We start from the raw sequence: 26,027 nt of genomic DNA, 5'->3' as shown, positions 1-26,027 counted from the left end.
CTTCCGTCCTAAGTGCAGGACCCTGCACTTATCCTTATTGAACCTCATCAGATTTCTTTTGGCCCAATCCTCCAATTTGTCTAGGTCCCTCTGTATCCTATCCCTGCCCTCCAGCGTGTCTACCACTCCTCCCAGTTTAGTATCATCCGCAAATTTGCTGAGAGTGCAATCCACACCATCCTCCAGATCATTTATGAAGATATTGAACAAAACCGGCCCCAGGACCGACCCCTGGGGCACTCCACTTGACACCGGCTGCCAACTAGACATGGAGCCATTGATCACTACCCATTGAGCCCGACAATCTAGCCAACTTTCTACCCACCTTATAGTGCATTCATCCAGCCCATACTGCTTTAACTTGCTGACAAGAATACTGTGGGAGACCGTGTCAAAAGCTTTGCTAAAGTCAAGATACAATACATCCACTGCTTTCCCTTCATCCACAGAACCAGTAATCTCATCATAGAAGGTGATTATATTAGTCAGGCATGACCTTCCCTTGGTGAATCCATGCTGACTGTTCCTGATCACTTTCCTCTCATGTAAGTGCTTCAGGATTGATTCCTTGAGGACCTGCTCCATGATTTTTCCGGGGACTGAGGTGAGGCTGACTGGCCTGTAGTTCCCAGGATCCTCCTTCTTCCCTTTTTTAAAGATTGGCACTACATTAGCCTTTTTCCAGTCATCCGGGACTTCCCCCGTTCGCCACGAGTTTTCAAAGATAATGGCCAATGGCTCTGCAATCACAGCCGCCAGTTCCTTTAGCACTCTCGGATGCAACTCGTCTGGCCCCATGGACTTGTGCACGTCCAGCTTTTCTAAATAGTCCCTAACCACCTCTTTCTCCACAGAGGGCTGGCCATCTATTCCCCATGTTGTGATGCCCAGTGCAGCAGTCTGGGAGCTGACCTTGTTCGTGAAGACAGAGGCAAAAAAAGCATTGAGTACATTAGCTTTTTCCACATCCTCTGTCACTAGGTTGCCTCCCTCATTCAGTAAGGGGCCCACACTTTCCTTGGCTTTCTTCTTGTTGCCAACATACCTGAAGAAACCCTTCTTGTTACTCTTAACATCTCTCGCTAGCTGCAGCTCCAGGTGTGATTTGGCCCTCCTAATTTCATTCCTACATGCCCGAGCAATATTTTTATACTCTTCCCTGGTCATATGTCCAACCTTCCACTTCTTGTAAGCTTCTTTTTTATGCTTAAGATCTGCTAGGATTTCACCGTTAAGCCAAGCTGGTCGCCTGCCATATTTACTATTCTTTCGACACATCGGGATGGTTTGTCCCTGTAACCTCAACAGGGATTCCTTGACAGATAGCAGCCTGAGTGAATCTTGGCATGTAAGTCTTTTTATAATTTTTAAAATAATGTAATTTTTAAGTTTTAATGTATTATTATGCTAAACTGCCATGCTAGCTTCTGTTCCAGGTACTCCATGGCCACAGCCATTGTAGGCGGATGACAGGTTTAGACGCCTTTCTGAGTCTTAGCTCCCCACCTGTCTGCCCGCCCTGTACACCTTTCCAAAATGACATCTATTTCAGCAGGGCAATCAACCTCCATCTCAGGCTAAAACCCCATCTACCATTCATCTTCAGGGCCATGCTGCGGAAGACACACGCCAATGTATCTGTTTTTCTTTCCTCTTCCCTCAGCTGTCCTGCCTGCGAATGTCACCCCCTACCCAACTCCATTTGCTAACTCAAAATGGCAGCCAGCAGCCTCTATTCCACCTCCTCCTGTAGCAGATCAATATAAGGAAACATTCTTTTGTGCAAATGCAAAATAGGTTATTGAGACTAGGATAACAGGAAAAAAAGTCTGGTTCGCGTTCTGAGAATACATGGGGTAGGCATGGACACTGCCTGAGGCATTCGCTCTTACCAGTCTGTAAGAATGTGTGTTACAGGGCATTTATACATCAGTGGGGATCTGTACCCGTTGTAGCTTTACAGGCATGCAATCGTTGCAAGACCCTATTTACTTTTCTCTGAACTTTCAACATATCTGTAGGAGAGATAAAATAAAATCAAAGACTACGAAATAGCTCAGTTTTTATGCTCAGAGATTATGAGAAACAGCAGCACAATTAGCAACTTCCTTCCACTTCTGCAGCCCTTATGGGGGCACCAGGTTGGTGAATAACTTCCCAGTGTATCTCATTGGTCTGCCCTTTGCCTTTTAAAATAAGGCCATTTTCTGCCTCCTAGTCACCCGCCTCAGTGTAACGTCATCCAGAGTCAGGACAGCCTAATGGCAATGTGGAGGGGATTACTATACAACTCACCCCCATATTCACTCCGCTAACCCTACTGACACCATACAAGCATCTTCAAGGCACAGCGAAACAGCAAAGACAGACCAGGAACCTATTTCCCAAATCTATCTCCCACCCCCCAATGCACAAGTGCAAAGCCAAACAGCATATACTGCACCAACAAAAATCTCCATGCACACACTACTGGCCATCTCTGAGGTTCCCCCAAGACTGGTAAGAATTGCAGGGAGCTACAGCCAGAAATGTATGTAAAAAACCAAACAAACCTGCTATCACAGCCTTCCTAAAATATGAACTATAACAAATTGTCTTTTTTTTTTTTAATATCCGCACAGCTATGGCACCTGCACTGGCCAGACCCTCAAGGACATGGCCCTTACCAACGGCTAAGCAGCAGGCTCACCTCAGGGGGAGAAAACAGAAAACTCATGATGAGATATTTTCAGATCTTATTACAGAGCCTGCCCTCCCCCCTGGCAAAAAATGACAAATGCAGAGAGGTGGAGGCAGTATCTGAGGATGGAGAGGGAATCTGACAAAGACCTTTCCACGAAGATCGCTGCAGTGGCAAAGGACAATGTGACAGCTGCCAGGGAAAGCAGTGCCATGGCCAAAGATAATATTGAAAAAAGACAGGGAGATGCAGAAGCAGCTCCTGGAGGCAAAACAAAGCCCAAATGTCCAGTTGCAGCGCATGTTATTATTAGGGCAGCATGTAGTGCAGTACTGTAAACCAACACCCAGGCATATTATGCAACCCCTAGAACAGTGGTTCTCAAACTTATTTGATTGTACCCCCCTTCTTTGTGTCTGTAGGGGTTTATGCCCCCCTGCCACACAAGTCCGTATACCAATATATGCAGTGGTGCTTCACTTGAATCACTTTTGGCTTCTTTGTTCTTTAACTTGAGGGTTTGTTTTTTTTTATGTTGCACAAAGGAGCGAACAAGCCATTGTAATAAGAGCAAAAGTAAAACTGCAATTGTGGTCCATGCTTACAATTAAATGTGCACATCGTGTCATAGCAAACGGATTAGCGTACAGCTGGCAACATCTTTGTATAATGCTATGCAAGCTTAACAGAAATCCCTCAAAATGTATAGCACCATCTAGAGAGAAATGCACAGCGCCACATGAGGACCTGATATGTCTGGGGGAATCAGCGTTGCTAGTTATTCATTGCTGGGGCTAAAATGTGCACAGTAAGCTTTTTTCCTAAAGCTTCTCATGCCCCCTAGAATACATTCTGTATCCCCAGGGTGGCCCACCCCCACTTTGAGAACCTCTGCTCTAGACAATACAGGCTACTGGGAACTACAGCAATTCCTCCCCGCTGTATCCCTGTGGGTGCTCCCGGAGGCCATACCCCCTCACTCTCACAAATATAGTTCAAAATACAATATGCTGCTGTGATCTTTGGGAATTTTTTTCCTGCTGCTTCTACTCTATTCCACCAAAAGCAAACTCTGCCTTTCAAATGGCCAAATGCACACTCCACTGTCATTCTGCAACTTCCAAGGCAGTATTTAAATAGTTCCTCTCCAAGTGGCCTGTGAATGGCTTCGTTAACCAGGGAGCAGAGGATAAGCCAGTTCTCCCAGGATAACCGGAGCAGCTTCCACATGATTAGTGTCCATAGTGTGCTCAGGGCAAATAGTCCTTTCTCCATGCATTTAAATAGAGCTGAGTTCCGAAAGATCCTTGCATCATGGACCCTTCCAGACCACCCAACATTTATGTCTGTAAACCTGCTATGGTGGCTGACGAGGCCCTGGAGCATCACAGAGAAATACCCCTTTCTGTTTATAAGTTCTGAGCCCTGATTGGTGTGTGGTGAGTCAAAATAATAAGTACATGGGTCCCATCAATTGGCCCAAGACAGTTTGGGAACCCCATGTGTGCAAAGCGATCAGTAACCTCCTGAGCATTATCAAGCTTTATAATCCAGTAAAACCATATTTTTTCCATGACATAACACACCAGCATGACAATGACGCCCACGGTTGAACTCCCTGTGATGTTCCCCTCTGGTGTTATCCAGACTGGTGATCTGCTAGGGCACTCCAATCCTTGACTCTGGGAGCCAGTCTTACCCTGCTCTGCTGTGAGAACCCCCACTCCTGAGCTGTTCACGCACAGCCTCTGGCATGTAAGCTGCTCCCAGCTACTTGCAAGCGAATGACACTAGCCAATATCTGTGGTCCCAGACACAACCCTGGGAACCTCTGTCTTGCAGTGTCCAGTTATGCCTGCTTGATGCTGCAAGCTTATATGAGTTCATCAATTTAACAAAGAAATTGATATGTACCAGGCTTGTTATCCCAAGGGGAGCCTCTGACATGCTTCAGACCAAACACACTGCTTCAGGTAGAATAAACAGATTTATTAACTATAAGGATAGATTTTAAGTGATTATAAATCAAAGCATAGCAAGTCCAATTTGGTCAAATTAAGTAAAAGCAAAAAGCATTCTAAGCTGATCTCAACACTTTCAATGTCCTTACAAACTTAGGTGCTTCTACACCACAGGCTGGCTGGTTGCTCTTCAGCCAGGCTCTCCCCTTTGATCAGCGCTTCAGTTGCTTGGTGGTGGTGGTGTCTGTAGATGTAGGTGGAAGAGAGAGCGAGAGCATGGCAAATGTCTCTCCTTTTTATTACGTCCTTTCTTCCCTCTTGACTTTGCGCTCCCCCCCCCGCCTTCTAAGTCAGGTGAGCATTACCTCATCACAGTTTCAAACAGACCAAAGGAAGGGGGTGCTCCCTGGAGATTCTAACAGATTCTTTTGTTGATGCCTAGGCCAGCATCCATTGTTCCTGTGAGGCTGAGCTGGGTTTGTCCCATCCATGCCCTGATGAGGTGTGAACTGCTGCTCTGCTGCTGGAGAGTTTTTGTCTGGACTTGCTTTAAGCCATGAAGACACATTTTCAGCCTCATAACTACATACATGAAATTATAACCTATAACATTACTATGACATCACTATAACAATTACTATAACATCACTATACCAACCATGCTCAGTGCATCATGAGCCTTCTGAAGACACCCAACATGACAAACTTTGCACTGGATACCACACAATCATTTTACAAGCATGAACCTGGGGGTGCTGGGTGTTCCCTTCCGGTACAGAGCATCACACTCCCCATACCGAATTGGTTCACTACAGACTGGTAGCATTGGGGGGGGGTGGCCAGCTTCCAAATGGCAATTGCAACCTGCTTGTCCATGGTATGGGGCACCATATGTTGGTATGCTGCTGCTGTAGCTCTGGGTTTAGTTGAGTACATATCTCCAAATAGGCTGCCTTCCCCATCCTGAAATTCTTTTGTCACTGCTGGTCATCCTAGGTGTTCAGAACAATCCTTTCCCACAAGCCGTGCTGGTTTCCTGAGCCCAGAAATGGTGCTGCAGGCTGTGAAGCGTGTGAAGCTGCTCCATGAACTGGTCCTCTACTATCAGTTGCTCAGTGACCTCCTCTTCTTTCTCATCTGTGTCCTGGTTCCACCACTGCTAAAGACTCTAACGCTGCTGGAGGAGATGCTGCTGCCACCACATCATGTGCTTGGTCATGTGGCAGGCGAAGCCCCAAGACGAATTACAGTCCAAGCAGCCTCTGTGTATGCAAGGTTGCCAGCGTAGTGGCGTGGAGCATCGTTGGGTCCCAGCTGAGCAATAGCAATTTGCAAATGGCACTAGCCCATCCATAAAGGAAGTATGGGGTGGAAAGAGATGAATCATTGCATAGTTTTTTTTTAAATTTGAACTAGCCTGGCTTCTGCTATGCATTCCACAATGCACACTTAGAAAAATCCCAGAATGCACATTGCTCAGCAGCAGAGCAAAGGAACCTGGGATACCCTCCGCAAATACCATGCCCCCAGTTCTGCAATGCCGTGTGTATACAATGATGCACACTGACAGAGGGCATGCCACCCCATGTGCATGCTAGTACTGAAGCTTATGTATCGCACATTACCTAACTTGCATAAAAGCTGCGGGGTGACACCCCTGTCCCCATGTAGACAAGCCCTTACACATATTTTCAAGGGTTTTTTCACACCCATATCAGCTAAACGCTTACTTTTAAAAAAATGACAGCCAGAACTCTGGAGCGCAACTGACAAGCCTGCCTGGGCAAAATTTTCAAGGGTATCAACTAATTTTTGTGTCTAAATTGAGACACCTCTGGCCTAATTTTCAGAGGTGCTGAGCATCTGCAGCTGAAACTCAATCCATCGGTGTCTGAAATTGGGCACCCCACAATGAGGTGTAACCCATGTGCATTTGATCAATTGCCCCCTCCCCAAAGAAAGGGGAAGAAAACAATGAAAGGCAACATGGATTTTTGTTTGGAAATTCTGTCTCTCTGCACACGTCCAGGGCAAGGTGACTCAACAAGAAGGGCCCAGAAACATCCAAAGTGGAGCATGGTAGTTACTAGATACACTCCGTAGCTGTTATGAATCTGTGTGGGAAGGTTTCAATGTAGGCAAGGAATCTTGCAGGTCCTGCACATACTCACCATTTGAGATATGAGCCAATCAGAGCCACGGGTTGGAGGAAGAAGGTTATAAACACAGGATTTAAAGACAGCCCTGTGGACTTAGTGTCTGACTGATGCAGGTCCAAGAGATGTGTCTGCTGTGAGGGCTGGGTCCCAACCCCTGTACCACTTTGGATATGGGCTGCAGACACATGTTTTACCAGCAATGGAGGAGCTCTGTCAGCTGGAGTGAGGTTAGCTGTGAAGACCGCCCCCTCACCCCCCAATTCTTTGTTTGTTGAGAGAGTTCTGAAGTGTTTGGAAAATAATTGAGATGGGGCCATTCTTCACAAGCTCTCAAGAGTCCAGGTGGCACACTACATATTATGGTCACACTATGAAGACTGAGAAATAATGTCTGAAAGAAGATTAGAGAGGAATGCGTTTATACATGTGTGCTGAAGTATAGAAATGTAAATATTATGTTGAAACCTTGGATTTAAAAATATGTAACAGCAGCAAAGGGGGAACCCTGTATAACAAACACCAGTAGATTTACTGCCTAAGAGCTTTTGTTTAAAAACTAAGCATAAGTATTCCAAATACTACTTCCCATACTTTTGGTGTGCATTAAATGTTTGCGGACTAAGGCCTGGTCTACACCTAAAACCCAGTTCAATGTAGCTACATTGCTCTGGGCTGTGAAAAATGTCATGCCCTTTGTGACATGGTTAGGTGAACCTAACCACTACCATAGATGCAGCCAGGCTGATAGAAGAATTCTTTCATTGACCTAGCTTCCGCCTCTCAAGTGGGTGGATTTACTACAGCAGTAGATAGTGGCATAGCTGCTTGTAGTGTAGACCTGCAATAAGAAACTGTATGGTACTCTCTCTTTGTAGCTGACTGGGAGCTACTAAACCTACCTGTCAGGGTTTTACATGCAGTAGTGCTGAGATTTTAACTCTGTACATGACAGATTTTAACTCTGAAAAGACAGAACTCTGGCTTGCACTTCAGGAAAGAGATAAACAGGAAGAAGCAAGGGGAGTGTAATGGAGTTACACATAATTGCCTGTGCCTTCCCCTGTCCATTCAAAATTAGATGGCACTTGTATAGGTGGATCTCTTCCTTGGTTTCCCTATCTGTAAATGGGGATAATAATGTTTTGTCAGGCAGACGGACATTCAGATGTTGGAGGGCGGGTTGCTCCAGTGTACAGTGGAGCAAAAAGTTGCAGATACAGTTCTGATGTGTTACTGGAAAAAGCTCAATTCATTCCTGCAAACAATTCAGCTGACCCGTTTCTGTGGTGAAGGGGAAACACAATGTACTACTAGTGAAAGGCGTCACACTGAAGCAGACCTTGACACTGAAGGCTACACAAGGTACAGCAGGGGCAGTAACAGTTCAAGCTCCGCCACACCCTCCCCACCTGCATCCCTCAATCTTGATTTAGAGGGACCTCTACTTGGGGAGAGATGGTAGATAAAACAATGGCTCTGGACCATTTAATCCAACAGTGGCCTGGTGTGGCTGCCAACAAAGGAGCCAGTTAGTGCAGATTGTAATGGTGGTTAGTGAAGTGGGGCTATTCCTGTCAGAGCACAAGCATGCATTTGCCCCCACCTCTTCCAGCTGCCTCACAGACACGGAAATGGTTTACAACCCTTTCGGCCCACGGGCCATATCCTTCATCCTTCTAGATGTGGAAAACTAAATGAGAATATTCTTTGGAGCCATTTCTGAGTCAGCCACATGGGGTAGGCTGATTGCCTGATGTATCCAGTGTCAAAGGCAGTGAACAGGTTCCCATTATGCCTGGGGAGTTATTCACTCTGGCAATTTTTCAAGAAAGGCAGATCTTGAGACCGGAGGCATTTCTTGCTTCTGGCTGTCCCAGGCATGCATATAAGGCATGCTGGCAAAACTTGCTCCCTGCTTTCTTGAGCTATGCTGGAAACACAGGCCTTTCCTAGGGCTAACTCTGAAAAGCTACAGCAGCTGGAATATCATGTTTCTTCTGCATCAAATATTTGGCAGAGGAGGAATAAAACAGTAAAAATCCCCAACAGAAAGGAAATGCAGGCTTCCAAAGTACTGTTTGCTTTTATACTGCCTTGTCTCTAGGAAATTCCAGAACTCACAGTCCTAGCCCTCAGAGTCCCTCACCTTGACCTGGCCAGGCAGAATTAGAATTCATACCATGTAGAAGGATTTATTCCTACATATAAATCACATATTTTAATGGTCCACTGTGGGTGCCCAGCTTGAGACACCACAGGCCTGCTTTTCAGAGGTATTGAACACTCACAGCTCCAGCTGAAGTCACATGCCTTTGCTTCCAATGGGCATCCAAAATGAGTGGGCACTTTGGATAATTTGGTCCAACTGTTTATCTTACAGTAGAAACTGGGCACTCCTCTCTATAACTTGTCACGGATCCATCCCTTACTGTTGAAGTAATGAGTGCCCTCATGGCATGTATGGGTGTATGTCATATATAGGCCCTTTGCTAGCTCCCTCTCAGGACCATAGCTGCTGCAATGTTATGGACTCAAGAAAGCTTGGCTATGGGTGTTTTGAAAGCATTTATTCTGAATTTCCTGAGTTCAGATAACAATGCATCTAATGATACTGAGATATCCCTCTCTCCTCCAAGCACACATTCAATATGGAGCCATTCCCATATCCTGTCCCTTTTGATACCCACCCAAAATGTTCATCATACCCTATGCCATTTTCCCCTTAGACGTCCTATTCCGGTCCCTGCCAGCTCTGCTCCTATTCTTTCCGCAACCTCAAGTCCTCTCTGCTTTGTTGCTTTTCTTGCCTTCCCCATTCCTCCAGTCTCTGGTGGCTCTGCCTTTCCTCACCTCCCTCCCATGTGTCTTTGCCCAGTTACCTTGATGGTTGTCATAGGGTGACCAGACAGCAACGTGAAAAATCGGGACAGGAGTTGGGGGGTAATAGGAGCCGATACAAGAAAAAGACCCCAAAATCGGGACTGTCCCTATAAAATCGGGACATCTGGTCACCCTAGGTTGTCAAAAGGGGATACTGCTGCTGTCTGCACCTACACTGGATAGGTAGCTGCCCTCCTTCTACATTGCTGACAGGACTTGCAGTTCCAAGAGCAGCACGTGACTTGCCAGCAGTCAGTCAGATGGGCAGACAAACACCTTCAGAGGAACAGCCACACACCTCCCTAGCAGCATCAGCAGGAGCCTGCTACACTGGAACAGTGTTTTCCAGTTCTGCTAGTCCTCTGCTCTCCCTGTTCAGCTGCCTCTATGCAGCAGACCACAGGCGGAAGCTGGACCTTAGAACTTGACTTCCTCAGGCAGCTAAGGGTCCCTGAAGTCATGGGCACCCCAGTACTGCTGGATGGGATTGACACCTATGCTCAAAATCTCAAGGCCTAAATGCTGCGTCCATGGTGCATCCAAGGGCAGAATGTGGCATCAAAGGCGATTTCCATAGATTTAGTTACCTTGACTATGTCTCTCTCATGCTCTACTCCCTCTAGATCAGGGGCCTGCAGTCTGATCCACATCATTTTATTTATTTATCTGGTAAGGAAAAGCCTGAAGTTTTTTTTTTTTTAATCTTTTGTGTGCCCTTGAGGGGATTGGTAATGGAAGCACTGGCAGGAGACGGTGTGTGCTAATCGGGTGGGAGAGCCCCGGCCGCATCCTTCTGAGACACCTCTCTCACCGGAGGCTCAGGCTCTCGAGATGGAGCAACGAGTGTTAATAAATATTTATCAGTGCTGCCATCGTTAATCCATGTCCTTTTTAAATAAAGGACATTAACCTAAATAAAACAGGGGGGAAAGTATGTATAGAGAATCGGCAGGAAGCACTGGAGACCTGCAGCAGCATCCCTCCTACGCTGAGGTTTTTCTTTGTATATAAACATCATAATAAATAAAAGGTATTTCAACTCGCAGCTATAAATAACATCTCATGTGCTCACCCTCATGATTTATACACCCGCTCTAAAGTGATTGGGTTGGAATGAGTCTGCAGCCTGTTCCTATGTGGCATGTGCTCTCCCATTATCTAAGCTTCATTGTTTTTCAACTTTTGATTCCAGTGCTTCATTCGTGGCTTGTTTGCTACTCATTTCCTTCCCATGTCCAGTTCCCCTTATTGCCAGTGTTTCCATTGACTGAGACGACACCTGACGGTGAGCTGATCAATCACTGGTTTCCTTCCTGATGAACTCACCCAGCAACCCCCTACTTGCACACGCATCAGTCTAAACAGATGTTCTCACTTGTTTTGTTTTCATAGGACTTTAAAAACATTTCAGATCCATCAACTGCTTGGATAATAAGCAGCCAAATCCGGAACAAATGTGATTATTTTAAATCATTGTTTTTGCTTAAAGGGATCAAGGCAAAGTTCTATTTTGTGTAAACCTAGAGTAATTGCACTGAAGTTGAGTTGTGTATGTAGGGGTGTGACAGATTATTTTGCTTTCCGTGTACTGCACCTTTAAAATTTCTAAGATTCTTTTGGAGGCAGCAGCCATTTTATGTTCAGTTCAAATGCAGCATGTTATAGAGAAGACACACAGCCATAAATAGGACAAAGGACTAGAAGGGATCTCATGGGTCATCAAGTCCACTCCTCTGTTACAGCAGGCAATCTTGTCATATAATCAACACACATGTGTGTGAGAGATGAGAGAGCACAGTGTGTGAGAGATGAGGAGATGCATTGTGCTCTCCCCGGCATTCTGGTTTTATTATTTTCTCTTAATATAAAACAAAACACATTGGGATTGAAAATCTCATGTAGCACTACTCTTTAGTGTTTGGAAAAAAAATGCGTCCCAATGGAGTTACCCCAGATTTGCACTGATGTAAATGAGAGCAGAATCTGGTCTTCAGCTAGGAAATGTATCGAGTCTGACTTTTCTCATCACATGTGTACCTTCATATGAGTTACACCAGTGTAATTGAGACAGAAGTAGGGCTCATAATGTGGGAAACTTGTCTGTCTGTCCTCATCTCATAGTAGTTAAACTACAATGGTCTCATTTTAAAACTTCATAGCCATCTCAGCTAGATATGGGGTTGGAAGAGAAGAAATCATATCTCAATACAATATGCCATGGGTTTACAACCTTTTTCACTCCTGTGGTGTTTAGATGCTGCTTGTAATTATTAGAACTGGGAGCACTGGTTGGGAGTCTGAAAGGACAGGAAACAGGAAGGGGGGGGGGAAGTTGAGGAGGCTGAGTGAGAGCTACCGAGGGAGGGTGCAGCAGCAGCTTGGTAAAGGGGTTTCCACTCTAAAAATAAAGTCCTGTTGAAGTTTGTTAGTACCTTGCCTGGTTGCTACAACATTTTGGTGAGGAGGATGGATCTTCTGCCTCTGGACCCACCTGCACCCTTTCTGCAAAGCCCAGGTGAGCCTCCAATTGCTTTTACTGCCTGGATCCGTATGTTTGAGACTTATCTGCTTGCAATCACTGCTATAGAGATTTCTGAAGTAAGAAAGCGTGCTCTGCTAATCCACTGCCTTGGAGCAGAAGGGCAGTGTATATTTTACACTTTTCCCCTTGCAGATGATAAATATGAGACTGCACTCACTGCATTAAAGAACTTTTTTGTGCCAAATGTGAACGTAGTAGCTAATCGCTACAGATTTTGCCAGCATGAGCAGAAAACAGGGGAGACTATAATGCAATATATTGCTTCCCTGAGGAGTCTGATTGTAACTTGTAACTTTGGGAATACGGCAGATGAGATGATTAGAGACCAGCTCATTAAGAAAACAACCATGCTTCGTGTAAGAGAACGCTTACTTCTAGAACCACAACTTACACTAGAAAAAGCAATAACCATTGCTACTCAGATTGAGTCAGCTACAGCTGAAGCCAAAATAATGAGCATGGATACAGGAGGCACAGTCCAGGCTGTGACTCTTTGCAGAAAAGTTTACTATCGCTGCAGACAAACAATTACAAGAGGAAAACTAATGGAAAACCACCAAATCAGCAAATTCAAAATACAGTAAAAGCATGCTTTTGCTGTGGATCCCCACAACACCTTGCAAGCTTACACAGGAGGTCCGGCAAAAGTAGCTCGGTGCAATCATTGCAAAAAGATTGGTCATTTTGCTAAAGTATGTCGTAGCAGCCAGTTCAATCAACAGGTGCATGCAGTTACAATACCAGATGTTACTGTGCTGAGCGTGGACAAAATCACTACTGCACCTATTCCAGAACAAATAAAGTGCACTGTAAATGTTTCTGCCATACCCTCAGGCAAATCACACTCTATTAAGCTAATGTTGGACACTGGCTCAGCAGTATCTATGCTACCTGATTCCATCTATTTGCATTACTTTAAAGATGTACCTCTTACTGAACCCAAACGTCACTTGGTGTGCTATTTGAAAAACCATATTCCAGTACATGGCTGCCTGCTAGCAATAGTTACTTTTGATGATTGCTGTGCAACTGCAGAGTTCTACATTGTCCACAAAGGCACTCCTATCCTTGGCAGAGATTTATTGGCTGCTTTAAATCTCAGGGTAGTTAATGGATGAATTGATCTTCCTCAGCAAAGCACTCTTGTGGTACACACATCAGTTTCAGCTGGGACCCAACACCAGGTTGAGAAGAAACTCGGCTGTGCTTATGGATTTCTGCATAAAGTTAAAATGCGGAATAATGTAATGCCTGTACGACAGAAGTTACGGCGCTTACCATTTTCAGTCAGGGAAGCTGTTTCAGAGGAACTTAGAAAACTTGTTCAAAAGGACATTATTGAAGAGATTGACTCCTCGGAATGGGTTTCACCTATAGTAGTGATGCTGAAGAAGGGTGGAGGCATTCGCCTTTGTGTGGACTTAAGGGAGCCAAATAAAGCTATTGTGATGGACAACCATCCTCTTCCTCACATAGAAGAAGTATTTGCAGAACTCCGTGGAGCAAAAATGTTTTCTAATCTCGATTTGCAGACCACATACTACCAGGTTATGTTGCATGAAGATAGCAGAGACCTCACAGCATTTATTACACATGAGGGACTATTTAGTTTTAAACATGTTCCATACAGTCTCGCATCTGCCCCAAGTGCCTTCCAAAAAAATGATGTCATTGATTCTGAAGAATCAACATGGAGTTCAGTGTTATCTGGATGATATTATCATGTTTGGAAATACTTCTGAGGAGCATGACAATAACCTGCAGTCTGTACTAAACTGCATCAGAAAAGCAGGCCTCAAGCTCAGTAGGTCCAAATGCAAATTTAGACAAACTGAACTCTCCTTTCTGGGCATACAATTTCACAGGCTGGACTAAAACCTGATCCAGATCATATCCTGGCAATTTCAAATGCTCCTCCGCCAACAGATTTTCAAACCTAATAGTTCCTTCTTGGGTCTTACCTCCTGGTATGCAAAATTCATTCCCAATTATGCTTCTGTCATTGAACAGTTATGAGAATTACTACAGAGAAGCTCATCCTTAGTGTGGACAATGGATGCACAAGCTAGTTTTGAAACGGTGAAAGACTTGATTGTACATAGTCCAGTACTTGCACTATTCACTCCTGCATTGCCCACAATTGTTACAAAAGAACAATTTCAAGCTGCTTGTTCAGTGTGTCCAATTCAACAAAAACTACGGGAATTTCTGACAAAGAGATGGCCCAGTAACCCTAAAAACCTTTACCCAGTTTTGCTGCCTTATTTTAGAGTTCAGGGTGAACTTTCTTTGCTTGATGGCTGTGTGCTACAAGGTACACACTGGCTACTTGTGTCAGAAGAATTACAGTCAAAACTCATACACCTGGCACATGATACTCATCAAGGAATTGTCAGAACCAAACAATGACTACAGGATCTGTATTGGTGGCCAGGGATGGACTCTCAAACTGAAGCACTCATAAAATCCTGTGTCACTTGCCAAATGCATGATAAGACAGCAGTGACATGTACCCCTCCATTACAGCCTGTTCCTCTTCCTGAATCTGCATGGGAAAAAGTGGTGATTGACATTGTAGGACCCTTTGATACTGCCATTATGCCATCACTTTAATAGACTATTTCAGTAAATGGCCTGAGGTAGTGTTTACATCGCAAATCTCTTCTGCTACAGTAATTAAGTTCCTCTCTTCAGTTTTTAGCAGGGAAGATAACCCCAAAGAACTGGTTTCAGATAATGGTAGTCAATTTACTTCCCTGGAGTTTGAAACTTTTCTAGCAGAGAGGAACATTTTACACAGAAGGTCATCCCTATATTACCCTCAAGCCAATGGGGAAATCGAACAGTTTAACAGAAGTTTGAAAGAGAGTTTGCAAACGGCTAAACTGGAAGGGCGATTGTGGATAACCTTCACTACTGATTTCTTGCAAGCATACCGGGCTACATGACATGTCACAATGCAAAGATCACCCGCAGGGTTACTGCATGGGAAACAGATGAATACTAAACTGAACATTGCTGGATTGTTAAAGGCACGACCTGATGCCCCAACCGAGGATGATGTGAGAAAAACAGTTGAACAGAACCAAACAAAGTATAAAGCTTTCACAGACAACTGGCAGGGTGCTAAGGAACCAAAGTTTGAGTGTGGTTCCTGCATCAGAATACGAAAACCTGGAATTTTACACAAAGGGGACCATAAATTCACAGCGCCTCTTAAAATCATAGAGAAGAAGGGACCTTACACCTATTGACTTTCTGATGGGCAGGTATGGAATGTTTCTTATCTTGCACCTGCCTATGCACTAAGAGGAGATTATGCCAACAGCAATCTGCATTGGATGACTTCACCATAGTATCAACACAACAAGGCATTGCACTGGAACCGGGGCTTGAGAGACTGCCTGTCAGACCCAAACGACCACCTCTCTGGACTAGAGACTATGTTATGTAGTATCTACAGTGTTTTCAGTGTAATATTTCTGCCAACAGTATAGTGTCTTGTTTCATATTTGTTCTTGTGGTTAGAACAACAATGTTTATTTTAATTGGGAGAGTTTCTTAAGAGAGGAGGGAATGTGGTGTTTAGATGCTGCTTGTAATTATTAGAACTTGGAGCACTGGCTGTTGGGAGTCTCAAAGGACAGGAAACAGGAAGGGGGGGGGAGTTGAGGAGGCTGAGTGAGAGCTACTGAGGGTGCAGCAGCAGCTTGGTAAAGAGGTTTCCACTCTAAAAATAAAGTCCTGTTGAAGTTTGTTAGTACCTTGCCTGGTTGCTACCACAACTCCATAATCCAATACTCAGTCCATTGCAGCTGTTCCTCCTTAAAAACATTGGGGAATCCTTTGCTGATACTTCAGAGGAAGTGTTGTTGGGTTCTGCAAGGCTCCAACAGATGCACCCCAGGAATCAGCCCAATGGCTCACTGGTACTCCTTGTGCCTGGTAAGGAGCTGTTATAAGCAGCTGAGCAAAACCACTTTAGCAGAAAACTAAAGACAGGGAATGGGGCCAAATTAAGGCCTGGTATTTGTGGACACAGCTCCATTGAAGTTGAAATTGTGCCACTTTATGCCAGGGATCAATTTATCCTTGTGAGCTCCACAAACAAATGCCAGTGCTCTCCTTGGCGGGAGAGGGTGTCACAATTGACTAGCTGAAAACTACTGTCCTAGGATAATACACTAGCTGACTTGCAGTTTTATGCAAACAAGAAAAACACTGAGGTCTACACATACTTCCAACCCTTCATTCGAACATCCTGTTTGCTTTCACAGAACAGAATGAACAACACTCAATTTCTTTGAGCAGCAATAACACTATATAGAGAGTATGTCTGTTCTTGTGGCTTCTAAAGTAGTGCCAAACACGGCAAGAGAGGTTGGGGCAACTCACCGCCTGTGAGTTAATCATTAATCTGCAGCTGGACTGTACATATTGTTACTCGCTATGCAATATCCACAAAAGGTTTAAGAATAGAATGAAAATAATCAAAACCTGCTTCTTTTCTGTAAAAACACTCTCCATAAAAATACAGTAACTTATGACTGTACAAAATTTGCCGGCACCATGTCAGTTTAAAGCCTTCCTGATGTCCTATGTCATGCTGTAACATGATACCATTTCATGTTGTATCACACCATCTTGGCTAACCCGAGAACCCATGAAAGCTTATGCTCAAATAAATTTGTTAGTCTCTAAGGTTCCACAAGTCCTCCTTTTCTTTTTGCAGATACAGACTAACACGGGTTTTAACCTCTTCATGGATTTGCCACTAGAGGGCAATGTAATCACAAACACTTAAGCAGGTCCAGTCCATCCTGCACAAGGCAGTGGGATCCATACACCTTATCTAGTACATTACAATGCCCTGTCTAACATAGCACCATATCCTGGTATAACCTGCCATGACTAACATATGAGTAACATGAGTAACACCATATCATGCAACTTATGCTGGAATTAATGTTTAATGGGCATATTTGTTTTTGAGGCACTGGGTTGCAAGGAGTGTTAGTGAATATTTATTTAGCATACTTTTGATGCACTGGTTTCTCAACCTAGGGAATAAGTTATCATCCCAGTCTGCCTGGTTGCAAATTCCAGTCAGTTCCTCCGAATGTAGAGAGCAGCTGGCTGAAGCTAAATGAATAATACTGTCTAACAAAACAATAGCTCTGGGCCCAACATGTTGCACAGACATCTATTTTGAGTTTGGATATTTAAAGACTTAGGTGGCATGACAGGCACATTTATGGGGGCCACAATTACCAGCAGCCTGCAGACTGTGCCTTAGATGTGAACAGATTAACACCTTCATCCCTGCATGTGTCAGATATCCCAGTAACACAGTTTATCTCTACAAAGAATGAGCCTCTGAAGGTTTGACAAGTCTCCGTGTTTGTTGTATCTTCATCATCTGCTAGCATGCAGGGCAACTAAGAGCAGAAAGCCTTTGTGTTACAGCAAACCCAGTAAAGAATAATAGAATGAAACATTCTGCCCTCATTTCACTCGATCCTGTGTCTTTTATCAGAGGTAACAGGCCAGAAGACCTAACAGACCTTTACCACCTGTAATTTTCTAATTTCTATGCAAACTCTTGTTGTCAGAAGAATGAAAACATATCCCCAGACACAAACAACACCCTAACCCTTTCACAGCAGTTATTTTCTTATGAAAACTAATGGGGAAGGTGGCTCACAGTATATTATTTCAAAACGATGGTGCTCAGGGTTATTTCATGTGTAAATTGACATTTGGGTTATTTTTGGAGGATAATCTTCTTTCTCAGGGCTTTCTGTGATCTGCCTAACTCTAGCTGGGAACTCTTGCAAACACAAACCATACTGCGTAGCTCCTGAATGGGACTGGTGCGTTAACACAAGCCACTTCCATTGTTGGGAAAAACCTGCCAGTTTCCATAAATCTCTGATGCAGTGCAATGTGTGCAGGATAGTATTTGATATCACTCTGTGGCCCAGTCCTGCAAACATTTTCTACCAAACATAGTTTCATTGCTTTCAGCAAACTACTGATGGTGGCAAGCATTACACTCAGTAGCAAGTGCTTTCGGGATCAGGACCTTAGAATATACATATTATACCATATGATGTAATCAAAGAGGATATCAGCATATATGGAGTGATGCATAAGAAAACAATATATAGCTTTCATGGCCCCTTTTGTAAAGCCATGGCAAGTTAAGTTAAGTGGAAATTCCAAATTGGTTCCGCTTTCTCTCTTTTAGAGAGAAATAACAGGGTCTCTGGGCAAACGTGTATGAGAAGTTGCATGAAAGATAGTGCAACATAGCTAGTAAAAGTGAGCAAGATAGTTTAAAAGAAAAACTAAAGTGAGTATACATCTCTACATCTGAATCTTCCGTGCAGTGGGATTTCTTGGCTTCAATCACTTCTAGTATAGAACCAACCTGCAATTTTCAACCCAGCACATTTCTAAGATCTCACCATGTACTTGAGTATGCAGCAAACATTCACATATAGGACAAGGAAATTAAACTGCAAATAGAAAATCCTGCTTAAAAATAAATAATACTCTGCCCATTTGGGGCTCTTGCCTTTAAATGGCATAGAATAAAGATGCTTTGGTTTCAGTGGGGCTACTCACATGAGTAAAATTAAGCATGTGCATAGAATGTTTGCAGGCTTGAGGCCACACTATTTTCTTGGAATTTGGCTAGAGACCAACTCTTCTTATCCTGATTGGAATTTATGTGATACTAAAATCTAAATATTGCCTAACATTATTTATTAATTATTATTTTTAATATTCATACCAGTATGTGGTGCTAGGATCAGTACTTCCAGCATTTGGCTGATGCTCCGGGAAAGCCCATAAATTATCATAACCAAAATCAATTTTGTGAGGCAAATATTAAGACTCAAATTGTGACCTGTTTAAAAAACGAAGCGTGTGCCTGGTACAGCAGCAGTAAACATTTCACAGATACTTTAGTGCCGTAAGTGAACAACTTCTCAGGTGAATGACAACACTGAATGTATTCCCATGCATGGCAAGGTGCACTGCTACTTTGAGAAGTACAGCAAACCCCTCCAAAGCAGCCAGGCTCTGTGTCTTCTCTGTACAAGAGATTGCCAGCTGCCGAGACCTCGCAACTCTCCTGGAAGTCAGACCGAGTAGCGGTTGCTCAGCACCTTACAGGATCGGGCCCTGGCAACACAATTTGGTTTTTGGGTCACGAGTATTCTCTCAAGGTGTCTGCATTTTATTAGGCTAGAGTCAGACATCTAGAAGTGCTGACAGTCAGTCTCTGTCTAGTAGGACATGTTCTGTAACCCAACACATAAGATCTATTACTTCTTAGTGATAATATTTGGAGGATTTTAAATATTAGACCAAGTATAACGGTGTTTGTTATTCAGTTGCCATTCTGAACATACACAACCCTTAATGCTAAATTATAATCACCCACAGCACCAGAAATAACTCAATATCACTGATTTAATTAACAATTCTCTGATTTCAACAGCTCCTCATCCTGCTTGCTGGATGTTTAAGAGTTCCTCTTTTGCTGGGACTGGCTTTGCCTCTTGCTGACTGCACTGACAAGATTTCAGGCCATATGAATCCCACAGGCTAACCTCACTGTCTGTCCTTGTCTCCTACAATGTTTTACTGCTTTGGTAACTTTGCCAGACCAGAGTCTCCAACTTCTGAATCTGATTTAATAAGAGCCACGGCGTCTAGACAGTGAAGCAAACTCTGCACTTAGAGCGAGAAGTCAGAGCTCCCTGCATTCACGCAGCCCCGTCACGTGTCTCCGTGCAGCACCACTGCTCTTCAGCAAGGCCTCCTACATGGACATTTGGAAGCTGTTTCTTTGTGTCCAGTGGAAGATACCAAATTCACCTCTCTAACAGGGAGAGCCATCAAGGCAGAACAAACCACTTCTACTTTACCTTATGCAAATATTATTGAACACAAAGGGTTATGGTGTAGCTATAACAAAGCCAACGAGACACACTGACATTGCCTATTAAAAAGCATTCCATTAGTTAGACAACTTACGTCTATTCTTTATGTACTGATTATTTGGCACTGCCTGACATACAGGGCTTCAAGCTTCTCCCTGCAGGGCAAAGACAAAACTCAGAATTATGCACAACGCTCACTGACTCTGAGCTAAATTGGCTCCCACCTGCTACAAGACCAGAGGACTCATTCCATGTTGCTTACTTATAAATAGCATACACCTAATCCAAGTGCTAAATTAAATTAAATTTAAAATATTCACAAAGTCTACACCTGGTTCACTGCTAATAGTTACAACATTAGTAAATGCTCTTTTTTCTCTTAGCAAATTCCCCCCCCCCCCCCCCCCCCCAGACAAATCTGGCAATTATTTGCTCACGCTGAGCATGGCATTCAGGGCTTCACTTTATCAGGACTCTGGAAAGATTCTCCCCAGCAGGATTCAAAGGAGGGATTCACTTTCCCTGGGTCCATCCCGGACACCAACTTTTGCATACAAGGGAGCTTGTTCATCCTCCTCTGAATTCTGCTATAATTACTTTTCCTTTAGTGTGTTACTTATTGTAATAGCTTTGCTATTTATGTAGCGCCAGGTGCTTTACAGTTGTATAAAAGCCAGAGGTGCTGAGAGCCTCCAGCCCAATAGCGCATCAATGGGTGCCATGGGCGCTTAGCACCTCTGAAAACTCAGGCCACTTTTACTGAAGGTGTCTAATTATGGATTTTGGTGCTTAAAATCTCAGTGTCATCTATAAAGCACCAAACACAGTGATTTGAAAGTTCTGGCCTTATGGCCTAAGTCCTGCAGTGCAGTATAATTTTCTATATCTATAATTCAATAATAAATAACAACACTACAAATGTTTGAACCTCCAAACTCTAAAAGCCAACTTCTGCCACTAATTTTCCCAGTAACCTGCTTCAAGGCAAACCAACTGCTGCTGCAAAAAACCACCCAACAAGCAGTGTCTGGCCTCTAAGCAGACTGCACACACTCCTAACCCTAAGCACTTTCATTGGCTTTATTAGCCTGGGGATTCAGGGTTCCTAACCCTATATATTCTATATGGCAGCTCCATATGCATTACCACCAGACCAGTGAGTCCAGTGATATCCAACATACAAAACTGTACAAGTCCAATAGTAATTTGGAGAAATGTCAGGATTTTTTTTAACAAAGCTAAATTATTCTTAGCCCAAGGCACCCATGTAAGAAAATAACCTTTAAAAGCTAATGTGGAAGCAATGTACTCATCCACTGGAACGCATGTGCTTCCTATAACTCAACACTGACCTGTTTGGGAGCGTGGAATTGAGTGGCTTTAAAAATCAGCACAAATGGGCTCCAATAAGTCCTTACAGCACCTTTCTACAGAAGAGCTGATGGTTACAAGGCTGGTTCTTGATGATGAGGCTGGAATGCAAAAATAATAATAATTCTCAGAAATGTTTTGAACCCATGTTTCTGTTTGCTTCCAAGAGGTGTGCCTGGTAGGCAGCAGTTGTATCAATCAAATGCCTGGTCCTCCTTCTCTTCTTCCCACTTTGTGCTGAGTTAGGTAGCCTTTGCGCATGCCTACTAGATCGGGCCTTGGAGACAAGATAGGTGCTTTCCTGCTTATCTTCCCCTGATTTGCGATTTAGGCATCCAGGTGCCTAGAGTGAGGCAGCAGTGGGCATAAAGAGAGGCAGAGACTTAGGCACCTTGGAATTTTTACAGCAAAAGTTTAGGTGCTGAGTAAATGTAGGTACCTACAGGGTGAGGGAGCAGCCAAGCAGTGGTTTTGTGGATTGCAGTGATAACTCTTGGATGTAGGTGCCTAACTTCCTTTGTGGACCTAGGTCAGTCTCCCCCGCTGCAGAGTTTATAGGTTAAGGCCTTGATCCTGCAATCGACTGCTGCACTTGCACAGCACCTACTGATTTTAATGCTGTGCCCGCTGGGTGCAGCAGCCCACCTGCATGTTACACACGGCAGGATCAGGGCTTACACAGATCACGTCTCATTAGAGAGAAAGGATGGATGAATGGGTGTGGTGCTAGCTAGCATTTGAGGGAGCCTAGTTCAATTCCTTGATCTGTCACAAACTTCCTATGTGACCTGGTGGGTCACATTTCCCCATCTATAGAAGGGAGATAATAGCATTGTTCTACATCACTGTGCTGTTGTGAGCATAGATATACTGAAGATCTCCAGGTGCTCGGCTATTATGGAAACAGGGCCGTATGAGTACCAGGAAGAGACACAAAGTAGACAGGGTGCCCCAGGAAGCCTAGAGAGATGAATGACTAGGTACTTTAAAAATTATGACTACATTGTTCATAGTCTTGTATTTCATAGTAATGACAATAATATTCTAGTAGGAACAGACCTACTGTACAGTAAACCAAACCACGTACAGAAGTGCAAGAGAGGGCTCCTTAGTGAGCAACTGCCAAATAAACAACACTAATAACATATTTCTGATGCTTTGGTCCTTTAGATAGGTTTTTACAATTCTAAAAACAAACAAAACAAACAAACAAAAACCAACCCTCCAAAGCTGGATTTAACACATTATCTACTCCCTGGAATAAATGTGCATACCTGAAACCCTGGTTACATCTATCAGCAGTCATTAGAAAAACACTCATGTGCTTAGATTTAAGCTCACTTAATTCACAGAAAACTATTCAGATGTTGTCAGTCGAGCTGTGAGCCTGAAGAATATTTAACTTGTTGATTAAGTACTTAACATTACAGATTAATGCAAAATCATCTGTCCTACATTTTTTGCAGTTACATGATGACCTGTGTAAATATTCAAATTCTGCCTCCTTCCTTCAATTGTAGCCAAATCCACATCACCCAAAATTAGATAGGCCTAGAAGAGATTCAGCTGCATATTCCCATATCAGATAACACACTAAAGCTCAGTTATGTGCTAAGTGCTGTACAAATACAAAATAAAAAGACAGTCTCTGCCTCACATTATGATTGCACAAATTGGCAGCATTCGGATGCTCTCTACCTGAAGAGAATCTCATCTTTTTATATATTATATATTATATATATATATATATATATTTTTTTAAAGTAACTTTCTAACCCTAATGGTTACAGAGGAAAGTCTGAAAAAGTGAATCAAATACACCCAGAAGACTCAAAACCCAGAAGACAAAGAACCCAACATTTATTATTTAAAAATCTCGTGATTTTTAAGCCAAGCTCATGATTTTCGAGGGCCTGAATCATGATTTTTGAATGACTGTGGTTGGAAATGCATCCGATGAAGTGAGCTGTAGCTCACGAAAGCTTATGCTCAAATAAATTGGTTAGTCTCTAAGGTGCCACAAGTACTCCTTTTCTTTTTGCGAATACAGACTAATATGGCTGCTACTCTGAAACCTGTGGTTGGAAAGTCTGCACTGGGCAGCTGGGTTGCCAAGACGACTGGGGAAGCTGGGAATCAGTGCAGAGGCCAGGTGGTCTCAGTCCTCTCTGCAGTCTTACTGCAGAGAGAGAAGGAGGCAACATCATCTTCAAGGATCCCTTTTGAGGCACGGATCTCCCTATGTGGCAGTGTCTCTCCGAATCTTCTCTACCTTGAACCTGTGCCTTACAGGCTCACTCTACAAAGCAGGAGTGAAAATAGGGCCCAGGGGATAAATACTTCATGGACTCTGATCTTTCCTCAGATTAGTTTCCATCCCTTAGTCACTGTATTAATAGAGCTGGAAAAAAAGCTCAGTTCTTATTAAGATTTCTGTTTTTGTCTTGATATATCATTTAGGAAGGTCCAACACTTAGTAGCCCAGTCACAGCTCTTCTAGGCCTTATTTGGAATCTTTTTTCTAGGCCAAGATCAGTTCACATTTAAAAAAGATTATTACAGTACTTTGCTATACCCTAGGGGTTCTGAAACTTTGTTGCAGGGTGAACCACATCTTAATGGAGAGATTGCCTTGCAGACACCTCCCCTCCCATGTATAAGGGCACAGACCACCTCTCCTCTCTTACGTGACTACAAAACAGCCTTGTAGCAATTACAGCAATTACTTACTTTTCTATTTAGCAGCCGTGTTAGTCTGTATCTGCAAAAAGAAAAGGAGGACTTGTGGCACCTTAGAGACTAACCGATTTATTTGAGCATAAGCTTTTGTGAGCTACAGCTCACTTCATCTGATGCATGCAGTGGAAAATACAGGGGGGAGATTTATATACACAGAGAACATGAAACAATGGGTGTTACCATACACACTGTAAGGAGAGTGATCAGGTACGGTGAGCTATTACCAGCAAGGGAGCCGGGGGTGGGGGGGACACTTTTGTAGTGATAATCAAGGTGGGCCATTTCCAGCAGTTGACAAAAATGTGTGAGGAACAGTGGTGGTGGTGGTGGGGGGGTAATAAACATGGGGAAATAGTTTTACTTTGTGTAATGACCCATCCACTCCCAGTCTTTATTCAAGCCTAAGTTAATTGAATCCAGTTTGCAAATTAATTCCAATTCAGCAGTCTCTCACTGGAGTCTGTTTTTGAAGTTTTTTTGTTGAAGAATTGCCACTTTTAGGTCTGTAATCGAGTGACCAGAGAGATTGAAGTGTTCTCCGACTGGTTTTTGAATGTTATAATTCTTGACATCTTGTCCCTCGGCCCACGCCACTTCCCGCTGCCCCCATTGGCCTGGAGCGGTGAACTGCGGCCAGTGGGAGCCGCAATCGGCCGAACCTGCGGACGTGGCAGGTAAACAAACCGGCCCGGCCCACCAGGGGCTTTCCCTGAACAAGTGGCTTTGAGAACCACTGATCTAAAGTGTATTGAATGCTGGCCAGCTGATCCAACACATTACCGAGCGTCATAGTTTGCATGGAATCCTATGAACTCAGAACTCAGTGAAATGTACAATATGAGACACTGAACTGATTAAATCCTAAAAATAGGTGTGAATCACAGCAGTATTTTTGTTGTTTCGGTGTTGAGGAGGAAATGTTCTTGACATATTTTTATAGTGCTAATTCTAGACTGTGTTCAATTTACTGGGAGTTGTTCTTTGACTTGTATTCCCAGAGTAGAGAGACTTGATAAATATTAATTAGCAAAATCATCCCCACATGACTGGAATTCAGTCCCACCAGACATTAAAATAGGAACACAGGAACAAAGGGTAGCCAGACGGGCAGTGGCCCATTCCTAACATTTCAGACAATAGCAAAAAAAACCATAGTGCACCTGTTTGCAAATGCCTCCTAATTCTTTAAGTCAAACTTGTTACCTCTCTTAGAAAAGACTGAGCTGGATTTACTTGAAACAAAAATATGTACTGTATATACAGTATAATAGGGGATGACTGGATTCATTAAATGTGTTGTGTACTTTATTGATCATCTAATTCAGAGAAACCTTGCTTTAATATTTGAAATGTATTAATTTATTCAGTTTATGCGTGTTCCCTGGAACCCCTGGAAAAGGAGTTGTGGCTTCCCTGGGGTGAAATTTTAAATAAATAAATCAGAGTTAGATCTGGATGGTGCTGAGACATAGACTGTAAGTCTTTTTGTGCTGTGATTGTACAGCACCTAGCACAATGGGGTCTTGATCTATGACCAGGGCTCCTCAGTGCTATGCTAATTTAAATAATAATAATCCCAGGAAACTTTCACTTCCAGCTCACCAGCTCAAACCCAAGTTAGACTAATAGCACCCAAAAGTCATTACCATCAGATGGCTCTTTGCTGAAATGGATTGGAAGTCGTAACCTCTTTTTTAGGAATTGAACTATGATTTATCATTTAAATTACATTAGGGC

This window comes from Caretta caretta, chromosome 2, assembly GCF_965140235.1.
Source record: "Caretta caretta isolate rCarCar2 chromosome 2, rCarCar1.hap1, whole genome shotgun sequence".
NCBI classification, from domain to species: domain Eukaryota; kingdom Metazoa; phylum Chordata; order Testudines; family Cheloniidae; genus Caretta; species Caretta caretta.
This window is presented reverse-complemented; position numbering follows the sequence as displayed.